The sequence below is a fragment of the Meriones unguiculatus genome, chromosome 12, assembly GCF_030254825.1.
Source record: "Meriones unguiculatus strain TT.TT164.6M chromosome 12, Bangor_MerUng_6.1, whole genome shotgun sequence".
Lineage (NCBI taxonomy): Eukaryota > Metazoa > Chordata > Mammalia > Rodentia > Muridae > Meriones > Meriones unguiculatus.
The window spans coordinates 3,785,789-3,800,745 of record NC_083360.1 but is presented as its reverse complement, the minus strand read 5'-3'; the positions used below and the strand labels follow the sequence as shown (position 1 = coordinate 3,800,745).

At 36.2% G+C, this 14,957-nt stretch overlaps 1 non-coding gene and 1 pseudogene across 1 annotated transcript; one reads left to right on the top strand and one right to left on the bottom strand.

Moving 5' to 3' along the window:
- Positions 1-11,550: 11,550 nt before the first annotated feature.
- LOC132646930 (U2 spliceosomal RNA) lies at positions 11,551-11,740 on the bottom strand. Its single transcript, XR_009585256.1, has one exon. It is a non-coding gene; the product is annotated as a U2 spliceosomal RNA (small nuclear RNA).
- A 2,497-nt stretch (positions 11,741-14,237) lies between these two features.
- Positions 14,238-14,414, top strand: LOC110542574 (large ribosomal subunit protein eL39-like; annotated as a pseudogene).
- Positions 14,415-14,957: the final 543 nt, after the last annotated feature.

Here is a 14,957-nt window from a genome sequence, read left to right as displayed (position 1 = left end):
TTCATTCAGAAGAATAACTGTAAAAGTACACAGAAGATCTATCGAGTATTGAGTTCTTGGCCTCACTAACAGCGTAAACTTTGATTTCATCTCATGAATGGACCCTAAGCCTAATTAAATGGTGGCTAGTTACTCTTGTAATATTTGTGCTGATATGAACTGGTGGTATTTCTTGCAGTCAGATCACTGTTTTTAGCTCACATTATTCCTCATTGACTGAAAATGATGATTTATTCTCCTCTAGAAGCATGAAGGACCTGTCAACACTATGAATACTAGCCAGCAGGGGTGAACTGTTTAGTGGACCAAGAGAAACATGTGGTCTTTTCCGCAAAAGGACTTACTACAAAGTTGTGGGTAATAACCACTAGCATTGGCAACCTCTTGTAATGTTTGGGATACCCATGTGACCCATGTGCCAATAACTAAAATAAAAAGTAACACATTCCTGACAATTGGGCTTTATTTGGAGGCATATGATATCTAATTGGGGTACTGGTCTTCCATCCTATTAAACTGTGTTTTTATATGCATATATTTTAGCAACTCCAACAGAAGTAGGTATCTATACAGCTTTTCAAAACATCTTCTAGCAGTGTTTTCAAAGCAAAGACTCATGACCAAACCTTTGGCAGAGTACAGGGAATCATAAGAAAGAAGGGGAGTTAGTCTGATGGGGAAAGGATAGGAGCTCCACAAGGACCAAATATATCTGGGCACAGGGTCTTTTCTGAGACTGACATTCAACCAAGAACCATGTATGGATATAACCTAGAACCTCCACTCAGATGTAGCCTGTGGTAGCTCAGTAACCAATTGGTTTCCCAAAGTGAGGGGAACAGGGACTATTTCTAACAGGAACTCAATGACTGGCTCTTTGGTCTCCCCACCCCCGAAGGGAGGAGCAGTCCTGTTAGGCCACAGAGGAGGGCTTTGCAGCCAGTCCTGAAGATACCTGATAAAACAGGATCAGATGAATGGGGAGGAGGTCCCCCCCATCAGTGGACTTGGAAAGGGGCACGGTGGAGATGAGGGAGGGAGGGAGGGAAGGACTGGGAGGGAATGAGGGATCGGGACACGGCTGGGATACAGAGTTAATAAAATGTAACTGATAAAAAAAAATAAAAGAAAAAAAAAAGAAAAAAAAAAAAAAAAAAAAAACAAAACATCTTCAGTATGTTTTCCCTTCCCATTTCGCTTCTTTACCCTGTCCTTTCATCTCCTACCAATAGTAATCTTCCTACTCTAATTTTCCCTTTGTTCTTTTGAGTTAATGCACAAATCTGGTTTCTTCATCTACGAGTTGCGCACTCGTCATTGCCACAGGCCCTTGATGACACAGATTGCTCTATTCGTGACCTTCTCTCTGCTTCCTGGTCTACTGATATGTTAGAAGCAGTAGACACGTTCTTACTGACACTGGCCAAGCTGCTACTCTAGATTCCCTGCTTCCATAACCCGAAGCTGTAGTTTAGCTGCAACACCAAGATCTTATTTAGGCCCCTGAGTATTTTTTTCAACTGTTTTTTTCTAATTTGTCATGAATGAATATGAGATGAAACAAAAAAGTAGTTTATTATATCAAATATACTATCTAAAAAGAGTAAAGGTTTATCTTAAATCATTTCTGAAAGGCCGAGAAAGCCACAGGATCCAGCCAGTGAGCTGCACTCTTCCACAGCCTCTGCCTGAGCTCCTGCCTCTAGATTCCGGCCCTGTCTGAGTTCCTGCCGACTTCTCTCAGTGATAGAGTGACCAGTGACTATATGCTGAAATTAACCAACCCATAGTTTTTCTTTCTGGAGTTTTGTTACATCAAGAGAACAGATAATCAATACTTCAAAAAATTCAGGGATGGAGATATTTGGACTTGAATTATTTACATTTTTTGCTCTGGTTTAATACCTGGTAGATATAAATTAATTAAAAAATGTATTTCGTTCAGTTTGTGGCAGTCTAACATACTACGGAAAGCATTATAGATTTTATGATGGGCCAGTGTGCAATTAGAGTTCTTCTCCCCTTGACTGGCATAAAAAAGCTCAGTGACTTCACATGAGGCCTCACATCTGCCCGCTTACTGCCTTAAACAGCACTTTCCACGATGTCCCAAAATATCACCATAAGCATGAGACAGGCTGCTAACCGCAAAAACATGTAGGGACATAGCACGCTCAATACCATACCAGGAGTACTAAATTAAATATTCATAATGGAGTAATTTGTGAGGGTATGTACATAGTCACATGCCATGAATAGTACAGGGTGACAGGTTTACAACTGTAATAAATAAATATACAAATAAAATTTATAAAAATGTAGACGTTTTCTACAAAAAAAGAGAAAAAAAGGCCAACAGAATACTACTTTGTCAATCGTGTTATGGAGGACAATAGCAGTAGCAATAAGTCAAGCTAATTATGAAATGTGCTTAATATGTGATGGGGAGAATACTTACTTTCTGGACTTCCTTCTCCAAGTCCATATAGTCAACATTTTGTTGTACAAAAAAATTCAGCATGTTAAATGATACTAATTCACATCGTTGAAGGCACTCATATCTATTCAGTCTGTTAAATTAAAGGCCAATTCTACTCACAGATGTGTCTAAGAATAAATATTGCTGGCTCTCCTCATATCCCTTTCCACAGTTAAGATGGCACATAAAATAAACCCTCACAGTTCATCATGAATAGTTAACCTTGAATGACAGCACTTTGATATGTAAATGACACATATAAGAGTGACCACAGAAATAATTTCTTGAATTTGTAATTCCTGAGCTCACTGGCATCTACAAAACACATCATTATATTTTTCTTAATCTAAGTTCTAATGTAGAATTAATACTCTCAAACAAACAAGCTGCACCACAAACTTATCATAATAATTGAGAAAATAACAGGATATTTTAGAGGTATTGAAAAGTTTTCTTATATTAGGGAAAAGGTTACGTAGCAATTGGTTATGTATACTATACTGTAAAGTGTAGTAGCACTGTATATATATATATATTTTTTTTTTAAACAACTTTCAAAAATCACTATGTGTCAGGTAATTATTGGACTACCATAATGCTGATATTTCCTAAAAGGTGATTGTGGAACCATGAATGCCACTAGGATTCTCGAGATTAGGACTAGTGATAGTGTTGGGGAAGACGCTATCATTCTTTATAAGACACATTATTCTTTATAATTCTTGAATAGAGACAATGGTGAGTATTAAGCATGGATATGAAAAAAAATAAGAGTAATTCCAAGTTCTTATCTTGCTGATCCAGATTGGAAAATAATAATTTCTCTTTAAAATACAATATTCTCATTTTCTGAAATACAGTAACAAGTATAAATTTTCACCTACATTGATTGTTTTTTTTTTTTCCTAATGGATATAAACAACAATCATACTGACCATCTTAAGTTTATTGATTTTATATAACCTTTAACTAATTGATGAAATACATAATCACTGGTCTGGAGAAATAGTTTAACAAATAAAGCTGTAAAGCACCAAGCCCCATAAATTCAGTTTATCACTGGATCCTGTGGATTAGAAACACAACATTGCTCATTATTGCTCAGTGTTCCGACTACCCCTTGGTCTTTCTTGCTGATTTTAAAACATTCTTTACCATAGCACTTTTCAATCTATGTTAATTATATTCCATAATAACAAACACTTTCATTCCTGACCACCCTCCCAGAGTTGCTTTCATAAGACCTTTGCAAAGGATTGGGAATCTCTTCTAAGTTTAGCACTCCTCTTCAAACACACTTTCTCTGACTTATAGTCTGCAATGGTATTTATTATCCAAATATTCTGTTTTAAGCACTTTTATATTAATTTTTCCTGTAAAATGTTTTATTTATGATGAGAGTCGTATGTTTTGACTACTCTGTGTCACAAGATACAATAACATCTGCCACATAACAGATGCTTACTTGATATTTTCAACATGTTAATAGGCCCAAATATAATAAATGCAATTTTTATTTAGAGTTAATTATAAGACTAAAAATAACTTAAAATAATAAATGGTTTCTAGGCTATGCTTCTTATATATTTCCTGACAATTCTCACTAAACTCAAATAAGTAACATTAAGGAGAATTCAGAGGCTTTTAACAATAATTGTGACTTTCACAGCCACGCAAAAGAAAAGAATAATGATAAAAGTAGAGAAAAAAACCACAGCCAAGTAATTATTGCAGTCAATTAATTGGTATATATCAAATGCATGAATTATCTCTTAATGAAATTCTCTTCATTATGCTCATCATTAGAATTTTTTTAGTCCTAAAGGGCTCTAGCTCAATATTTTCCTTCTTTTGCATTTTTTATAGTCTCCTCATGTCATGTCTTCAAGGTCACCAAGTTAATTGGCTGTTGAGTACTTAAAGTAGTTAATTCCATCATATAAGTTATCTGATTTTCAATTTCTAAACTTCTTTGGTCAAGGTTACAAGATTAGCATAACCTCCAGTCAAGAACCTGTTTCTTAGCTTTGGAATGAATCTCTAGTCAGTATATCAGTGAAACTGCTGACATTGGCATAATCAAATGAATCTAACTATATTTACCCAACCCAGAGAGTCCAAATCTATGTTCTTTTATACATTAGTTTAAGATTTGTAACTAATTTCCATGGTAGTTTGACTTGTAACTCAAAACTGAAAATTGGAAAATAAATGTTTATCATAACAATTTTAATTTATTCATTTTATATCCTGATCATACTGCCCCATCTCCTTTTAGTCCTACCCTCCCTACTTCTTCCCCCCATCCCTGGTCCCTAGTCCTCAAACAGGGGAGAGTCCTCCTCCCTTACCAATTCACCCCAGACTATCAAGTCTCTTCAGGACTGTCTGCATCCCCTTCCACTGTGACCTGGAAAGTCTGCCTTGTGATTGGAAGTGATCAAAGAGCAGGCAACAGAGTTCATGTAAGAGACAGCCCCTGGTTCCTTTACTAGGAGACATAGACACACACCACACACACACACACACACACACACACACACACAGAGAGAGAGAGAGAGAGAGAGAGATTGAGACCTATGGACTACATCTGAGCAGGTTCTAGGTCCTCTCTGCACATGGTTCTTAGTTGGTGCATCAATCTCTGTAAGCCCCTCCCCCCCATGGGCTAGATTTTTTGGCTCTGTTTGTCTTCTTGTGGAGCTCCTGTCCTCTCCAGGTCCCTCTATCCTTCAACTCTTCCATAACATGGCCCAATGTTTGGCTGTAAATCTCAGCATCTACTTCAGATGGGTGGAGTTTTACAGAGGACAACTACAGGACAACTCTCCTGTTGACTCTTTTCAACGACTTCCATTGTCTATTTTATTTGATTTTCTGAACAACTTCCTAAAAAGAACACCAACAACTCAGGCTCTAAAATCAACAATCAATAAATGGTACCTTATGAAACTGAAAAGCTTATGTAAAGCAAAGGATACCATCAATATAACAAAACTACAGCCTGTAGACAGGGGAAGATCTTCACCAACCCTACATACAACAGAGGTCTAATATCCAAAATATATAAAGAACTCAAGAAAATAAATACCAACAAACCAAATAATCCATTAAAATAGGGTACAGAGCTAAACAGAGAGTTCTCAACAGAGGAATAACTAATGGCTAAGCAGCATTTAAAAAATTTTCAAAGTCCTTAGTCATCAGTGAAATGCAAATCAGAACAACTCTGAGATTCCATCTCACACCTATCAGAATAGCTAAGATCAAAAACTCAAGTGACAACACATGCTGGCAAGGGGGTAGAAAAGGGGAATACTCCTCCATTACAGGTTGAGAGTGCAAAATTGTACAATTAGGTGTTTGTACAAATCATTCTGGTGCTTTCTCAGAAGATTGGGAACAGCTCTACCTCAAGACCCAGCTATCCCACTCCTGGGCATACACCCCAAAGATATTCCAGGCAAATCTTAATCACTTTCATTTTTACAAATAGTTGGACCTTTAGAAAGCCAGGTTAGCTGTCTCTTATGGCTCACTAAGAGGACAGGTACTGTACAAGGGAACAATAAAGCCATAAAAAATCTGGGCCAAGGGGGCACTGCAGAGACTGATGCACCAACCAATGACCATGCATAGAGAGGACCTATACAACCTGCTCAGATGTAGCCCATAGAGAGTTCAGTCTCCATGTTGGTTCCCTAGTTAGGGAAAAAGAGACAGTCTCTAACATGAACTCAGTTTCATGCTCCTTGATCACTTCTCCCTGGTGCGGTGACCTAGCCAGGTCACAGAGGAAGAGGATCAAGGCAGTCTTGATAGGACCTGATAGGCTATGGTCAGAAAGTAGGGGAGGAAGATTTCCCCTATCAGTGGACCAGGGAAAGGGCATAGGGGGAGAAAAGGGAGGGAAGGTGGGACCTTCTAAATACAACTTGTTAACTTGTTGATAATATGTTAATTTATTTAATTCCTACACATTTGTTTGAAACATGCATTAAATTTATCGTGAAATCAAGGTTCTGAAGCTAGAATCTTGCATAAGGAATCAAATAATTTCTCAAGTATGTAAACACTCTCACTCTTCCTGTTATAGGTGCTGTAAACCTAAAACTACTCCATGTTCCTTTTACTCCCTACAGAGAGGAAGCACTCATTCAGGGGACAGTAAACAAATGATTACTGATATCCACAAGAAATAGAAGCTAAGACCCATACAGAACAAGAGTATCTACCCAATTCATAAAGCAGTTAAAACCTAAACAGATTTTATTGATTTTTCCAGTATTTTAAATCCATGGCTGTAGAATTTCCTGTTCTTAAGCCATACCATAAATTCTAAATGTACATCATTTCTAAATGGTATCATTTATTTTTGACAGTGTACAAGCTTACTTCAAGTTACAACAAAAGTCATGTATTTTTTCTTTGAATTTAAAAGAATAACTGATAATATTGTCCTTCAAGCTTCAGATTTAAAAGAACCATTATTATCATAACTCATTAAATTTTGTCCTCTTGAGACCCTTCACACAAGTGGTTTTCAAACTGAATCCCACTCAACTCCAGACTCTACAGAATTAGTTAATGAATCCACGCTGTAGGGAATAAAAGGACCATGGAGTAGTCATGGGTGTTGACTTCCATGTCTAATTTCAAACAGTGTCTTTCCTTTGATTTCAAAAATCCCAATTCCAAAACATAACATTGATAAAATTTTGAAAGTTACTGTTCTATAAATTAATTATTGCTATTATATAATTATTTCACATTGAATGATTATTTTCATGTTAAATTTAATAATCGAAGAATTGTCATTGTTTACAGTTTTATGCCAATGAATTTAAAGAGATATGTGAAAGTATCTCTTAACTTTTCTTATGATAGTATCTAAGGACATCAGAAAGTTGAATACTTAAAAGCAACTGATTCTATTTTATTTCACAAATATGTCCTCTCATTAACATTTCACTAGTGTGTTCACAAGGATGTGACTTTCTGTTTGGTAACCAGGTACTTTAAAATGAGGTAGACCAATATTCCTTATTGCTGGAAACTCAAATGAATAAGGGACCTGTGTGTACTTGGTGCCCCAAACTACATATTATTGATGTATTTTTTTTTAATTTTTACTTTATTAATCAGAGTTTATTCACTTTGTATCACAGCTGTAGCCTCCCAATCCCAACCTCCCTCCCTAGAGACGGCTCAGCTGTTAAAGGCTAGGTTCACAACCATAAACATATTATTGATATTTGTAAATACTATTTAACTCTACAAGGCAGCAATTTAAAACCCTTTCCTCCCATCTATTTTCATAATTGAAAAGAGTTATTTTGTAGCTTAAAACATTGTTTTCTCCTATTATCTCATTTTTCACTTTAATAACATTTTATTTTTGATTTAAGCCTTACTCAAAATTTTGTGTGTGGGCTAAAAGTATATGAATCATCATAGACCATAACACAAATTCCTTTAAAAAATGTTTAAGACCATAATATAATTTTATCATTTCCCCTTCCCTTTCTTCTACCTTTTCTCCCCCACTCCTCCAAATTCTCCCTTGTAACTTGCCTCTGATGCCTTGTTGTCTTTCAAATCCATGGGTTTTTTTTCTTTAATTATTGGCATGTGAGTGCATGTGTGTGTGTGTGTATGTACATGAGTTTGTGCATTTATTTCATTCATATATTTTTCATATATAGTGTATGAATCATGTTTTATATATTATGTATATATATTTAGCCACATATATGTGCATATATACACCTAAATTCATATAGTAATACAATATACTCAGCTCATATAATGCTTGTTTGTAGATGTTTTCCAGTTGGTTCTGGATGTTGAATTGGTGTGTTCTTCTTTGGGGAACAATATTTATTCCTCTCTCATCAGTGCTTAGTCAACTGTAATTTTTAGTCTAGGGTTTAGGCCTTTTTAGTCTCCCCCCTTTCATATTATATTGTCTATTGGTTTCTTTCTTTCTTTTTTTTTTTCAGGTACTGTTTAGGGAGCTATTCTGTTTCTTTTATTTAATTTTTATTTTTTTATATTTTTTTATATTTATTACAGTTTATTTACTTTATATCCCAGCTGTAGCCCCCTCCCTCATTCCCTCCCAATCCCATCCTCCCTCCTTCTTCCCCTCTCTAAGTCCATTGATAGGGGAGGTCCTCCTCCCCTTCCATCTCACCCTAGTTTATCAGGTCTCATCAGGACTGACTGCAATGTCCTCCTCTGTAGCCTGGAGAGGCTGTTCCTCCCCTAGGGGGTGGGGAGGTGGTCTAAGAGCCACCAGTGAGTTCATGGCAGAGACAGTCCCTGTTCCCCTGACTAGGGAGCCCACTTGGTTGCTGAGCTGCCATGGGATGCTTCTTTTTGAAAGCTAAGTTCTCGACCCAAACACTCCACATTTATATTAATATTCTAATTTTTGAAATCTTACCCCATTGCTTATCAGCACTGATTCTAGAAGTCTCTGTCATTTTTCGCCTGCATTATGAAACTCTACTAAAATCTTGTAAGCCGGTTCTGAAGTCCTATGAGCCACATATTCTGTCACATCTACAACCCATTGGTCTTGCTGCCCATTTGTAGCTAAAGGAAGACAGATTTCTTTTGGCCCCAGTTTCAGAACATGCAGTCCTTTAGGCAGAAAGGTATGGCAGTTTCATTCATTTCCTGTGTGTGTGTGTGTGTGTGTGTGTGTGTGTGTGTGTGTGTGCCAGTGTGTTTACCCATGTTTGTTTACATTCCTGCAGGTTCAGAAGAAGAGACATAAGAAGGAAGGAAGTACAGGTATGATCCTCAAAGCCTTGCCACTAGTGACCTATTTGACACTGAAGCCTCTCCTTCTAAAAGTTCCACTGCCTTTAAAACCAAGATTTGAGCCAAATATGAGTGTTTGTTTATGTGTGTGTATGAGTATATGGTGAGTGTGTGTGCATGTATGCCTATGTCTGTGCATGTATGTGTGTGTATATGTACATGTGCTTGTATGTGTATGTGTGTATGAATGTGTTTATGTTTCTATGAATGTGCTGAGCATGCCTGTTCATCTGTATGTGTGTGAGGGAATGTGTGTATGTGTGTGTGTGTTGAGGGGAGCATTTGTAAACCATGACATCTTCTTCTTTAAGTGGAAAAGTTTACCCTTATCCTAGCCTTGGAATGAAACCTTAATCCTGTACTCTACACACATCTCAGTTACTTTGCTCTATCTGACTAAATGAAGATCTTAGGAGACTTTTCCAATCCATTTGGAAGTGTTAGAGCTGAAATAAAAACACAGCTTTCAGATGGTTCCTATCTATGCATGGAAGCTACTTGCTGAAAGTTAAGATTTGGGCTGCATGTTATCATGTAGACTCTTGTTACATCATTGCTTTATTCCTTAAATGGTTTTAATAACACTCTATGACATATTTTCAGCTTCTATGAAATTTTCATTGGCAACTTTAGCTAAGGTCTTCTAGAGAAATCCAAGCATGTTATAATCATAGATTAGTTTTTTCTTTTTCTTTTCTCTTTCTTCCCTCTCTCCCTCTTCCTGTCTCTCCATCTCTCACTCTCTCCCTTCCCATCTCTCTCTTGACTCAGGTGACAGAAATTAAAAACAAAAAATATAAAAACTACTAAGCAATAAGTGGTATTTTCAAAGGTGAGGATTTTGTAACAAGTTTTATGACATGCCATTGTCCCTTACCTTCTAAACTTTTACTCTGACACGTATGTCTATTTGATATTTGATGTGCTGTAATATAAATGCCACTAAGGATGTTTGAAAAGACAGAGGGAATTTTATTATTTTATAAGCTTACTTTAAAATATGTTAGTATTTTTATGTTCTAGTATCTGTGTATGTGTCTCTCCATATATTATAAATGTATATAAAATATAGAGTTATATCTACTGTGTGATAGTACTCAACCCACGAGAACTATAAACAATCAAACAATAACTCCAGTATCAGAAATGGAAGACCTCCCCTCATGTTGTTATTCAAAAGAAAAAAAAAGAAAAGAAGTCTCTTAAAATAAGAATAGATGCTGCTGAAATTGTCTTTGATTACTTCTCAGAACTCGAAAGTAAACTCCTCTTCTTGAAGACAAGATAATTTATACACAGGACTTCAACAAATGGAGCTTGAATTGATTAGAAAGCCTTTTTATGATGACTGGGTCTTATAGTACAATAATCATCTTTGCAGATTACCAAGTCAGAAAGAGCATCAATAGTTATACCATGCTGAAACCTAGGAAGGCCAAGGATGGAGGGCTCAACATGATAGCCACAAAATTGCTCGTGACAATTTTATCTACCTTAGGAGTAATCAATACCTATCTAATTCTACGTAGGGACCACTAAATAGGAAGAAAATCATGTTTGTAAAGGAAATTTATCCAACTCTCTATGGCTTCAGTAGCCAAAAACCTGATAAGAGAACGGTTTACTACTGTGATATACCTACACCAGCAAAATTTCTAATTGTATCTAAACACTTTCTTTTATACCTACATACATGTGTAACTTTCTCTTCTCATTTAAGGTAGCTTCCTTTTGCAACAGATGGAGACAACAGAAAATATTTACAACTTGTCATAATGCAGAGAATAAGTGACTATTGTTATAGGTTCAGGAATAGCTGCACACTGACCACTCCAACACCAGACTCAATGGATGAAAGTTTATTGACCGCTAAGTAAAGACTAACCAGTCAGTGACATAATGTGCATTTGGGAGCCAGATTAGGATGCTGGTCACTTCCTAAGGCAAGTTTTGTATATGAAAAACTGTAACCATGGAAGCAACCAGGTAACCAGGTGAAGGAAGCAAGCGGGGGGGGCACTACATCATTTTGACTAGTTAAACATAATCAGTTTTCTTTCAAGTGTACTGTGTTCTATATAGGTAGCTAGATAAACAGCTGATTGGCTGGAATTTAAGGTAGGAACTCTTGGGGGCTTTCCAGCTTTCCGGGAGTAAGGAACTCAGCAGGATGTGGTGGTCTTAACTCTAAAGGAATATCCAATTATGTTTAACTCGAGCAGAAGATGCATTTACCATCTATTGTTTTATTCTAAGCAGCAAGTATTGAACTTTTGAATTGAACTGTGCTCTTGGCTACATAGGACCTGAGAACTTGAACGTAATTACATCTTATAATCAAAATGGAGACTTAGACAGAGAATGTATCCTATATTAAACTGATAAGTACAGATACTACCCTTGATCTTAGACAAAAGTCCGAGAAGCGTTTTATTTTTTTATTATTATCATTTATTACAATTTATTCAATTTGAATTTGTATCCCAGCTGTGGCTCCCTCCCTCCTCTCTTCCAACCCCACCCACCCTCCCTTTCTAAAAAAAAAAAAAAAAATATGTAGACGAAGTCAAAATGGCTTCTGGTATGCTAAAGGCTACAGCAGGTATTGACAGAGGAGCCATAGTTATGCTAAGAACTAAAGTTGGTCTCAATGAAGGGTCTATAGAGTTTAAGCAGGCTACAGCATTATGAGTTTCCCAACCCTAGCTGCTATCTGAAATAGAACTCTGATAACCAAAGCTCAGAAAAAGTAATTAAAATTGGAGCAGAAAGAATGTGTGCTAGACGCCCAAAACATCTGTGGCTAGATAGTGGGCCCCTAGGAATAATGAGAGAGAGAGAGAAAGAGAAAGAGAGAGAGAAACACTGATAAACACTCCTCAATATGGTTGGATGAACTCTCAGCAAGACTAGCATTATCCAACTGTCCATGGCCTCAGTAGCCAAAAACCTGACAAGAGAACGGTTTACTACTATGCTATATCTACACCACCCCTTTTCTTTCTTCCCTACTTGTTTGCTTCTCTTTCTGCACACAGAGTGAGGGGTAAATATATACACACTTAGTAGAAATGCACTTCTGCATGTTTTTGTTTTCTATTTTTCCAGAACGTGCTGAAGCAGTTTTGGTATTTGAATATCTTAATTGATTTTCTCTTATTAGTCTATAACGTAGTGATTGCCTTTCTGTTTGCATTTAGGTAAATAAAATTACATTCATAGGGGTTCAGCTTGACCACTATAAAAGCCATCACTGAGAAAGCTAAAAGCTTGCAACAGGGTCACATTAGATTCTATTACTTTCATGCCCCTCACCCCCCCCAAAAAAAACAATTTAAATACTCTAACTACCTTGGGAGATAAATCATGTTCACACATAATATTTTTGAGCTATATTCATTCCCATATAGATTTTCCAATGATACTAGATTGAAATTGAGGAGGCATCTGACCCACAAATTTTGTTGGAATATAGTTTCCTTAGTAATGCATCTAGTATCCCTTCAGCTCACTTAGAAATTTTACCTTATTTTATTCAAGAAACTGTCTGTGTCCCAAAAAATATTTTATTAAAGCCAGTCATTTGAGCCATAACATTGAAAATATTATTTTAAAATATCTATGACTTTAGTTGCCATTCTTTAAAGCATCACTCACAGCCCAATTGCTATACAGAAATATCAAGAAGAACTTGAGGAAATGTCTACACTATTACAACTCCATTAGAATGAAATTGAAAACTAGCCACCCCAGACATTGTCTACCCATTCAAACCTTTTCCCATTTTGATTTGCTGCATAGGCCTCTACTCATAAAGCACCAATCCATAAATACTTTGTGTTCCATACTGCCTATTTCCAGAAGCAAGATTGCCAAGCAACATCACTGCTTCATCAGTACACTGAAAATATTGAGTGAGACCAGAACATACAAAAGGCAAATAGGGCACCTGACAATATGTCAAGTGAGTTACCTGTTATATGCTGATAGAAATTGAATTCTCAGAGACAGAATGTAATTTCTAAATGCCACCTACATTTCCATCTGACACATTTATGCCACCTGCTTTTGATGAAAATTGAAAGGTGGCTTGTAAGACTGGTCAAAAATTATCAAGTCATCCAAATCCACTGCCTTGTATCTTCTGAAGACTTAAAAATAAAGATTCTTCCCATATTGTTTGCTTCCATGCTGCTTTCTCTCCTCTTAACCCTATGCTGCCTTCACTCTCACATCTACATAATAATTACTTGAGTTCAGCTACAAAACTCATAAAGTTTAAATAACTTCCCAAAGGTGCCTACCATTATTCTCATTCCAACTTCACATATATATGCACATATAATTAATTTTTTATTAATTACAATTTATTCATTTTGTATCCCAGCTGTAGCCCTCTCCCTCTTCCCCTCACAATCCCTCCCTCCAAAACCCCATGCTCAGATGTAGTGCCATTTATATTTTTAAGATTTTTTTAAATGTGGGTCTCAAGGATTAGAAGAATAATTCTCCATGATCCGTTTTGTCTTCAGTGTCTTTTGTTTTACTGATGTACAACACGAATTATATTGGCTGATTAGAAACCTATAGGTCTTATGGATCTGAATAATTTTCTGGGAACAGTATCATGACCGAGGCATCTGTAGTTTATAAACAAATAAACAAATACCCAAATATAATACCACTGTCTCTTGGAGAAAGTCCACTTGGAAATTGAGCTATCTCTTCTTCAATTTTTGAATTATAGACAGACATGGAGTTTTAATTTGCATTTTGAGCAATGTATTTAACAACCATTCTTTAAATTGCTTTTTAAGCTTTATATTTTAACTTTATTTTCCTTTGTTTCTCTTTTTCAGAGTTTTAACAGAGTGCCTACGAAGAGAAGAGAGTTTTGAAATATATTTCCTCCGCCATCGTATGCCTTATGCTAACTTGGCTTCTCTCTGTGTCTTCTCACAAGACTTTCCGAATCAAGTGATTCCTGGCCAAGAAAGAAAAGTGAAATTGTCCCATTCTTCAATGGATTTAGATGAAAACTGGTAATAAAATCAGGTCTCACTCTAAGAGAAGACCCTGGAGGAGAACAAGGCTGGGTCTGTGAGGATCCACACAGCGGCAAGACTGAAGGTTTACACTGAGTCTTGGTCATCGATCAATCCTACCAGATGGAGTTTTACACTTTTAACCTGGAGACTTGGTCTTGTCTAAATTGGGGATGGAGTTGTCCAGTAATAATATGTAGAACCTTTCAAAAAAAAATAAAAGGAAATATATTAACAGCAATTTGTCATGATTACCAGGAAAATTTTGAAAGACAAACTTTATGAAAGATTTAGTATGAAAAGTAAAAAAATAATATGACAGGACTTGACAATAAAAGGACCAGAATAACTTGAATGCAATCTTATAATGGTCAGTTTATGACTTACAATTGACTTACAATTGTAAGCATTTATGTTTGTACTCATAAAACATGTAACAATTATAGACTATAAAATGACTCATTCAACTGACGTTATAAAAACATATGTAAATTGCTAAGCTTTTAAATTTTTTTCTATCTACTTCTAATTTCCTAAGAAGTTCTAAAGCACCTAATCACAATATAATCACACACACACACACACACACACACACACACACA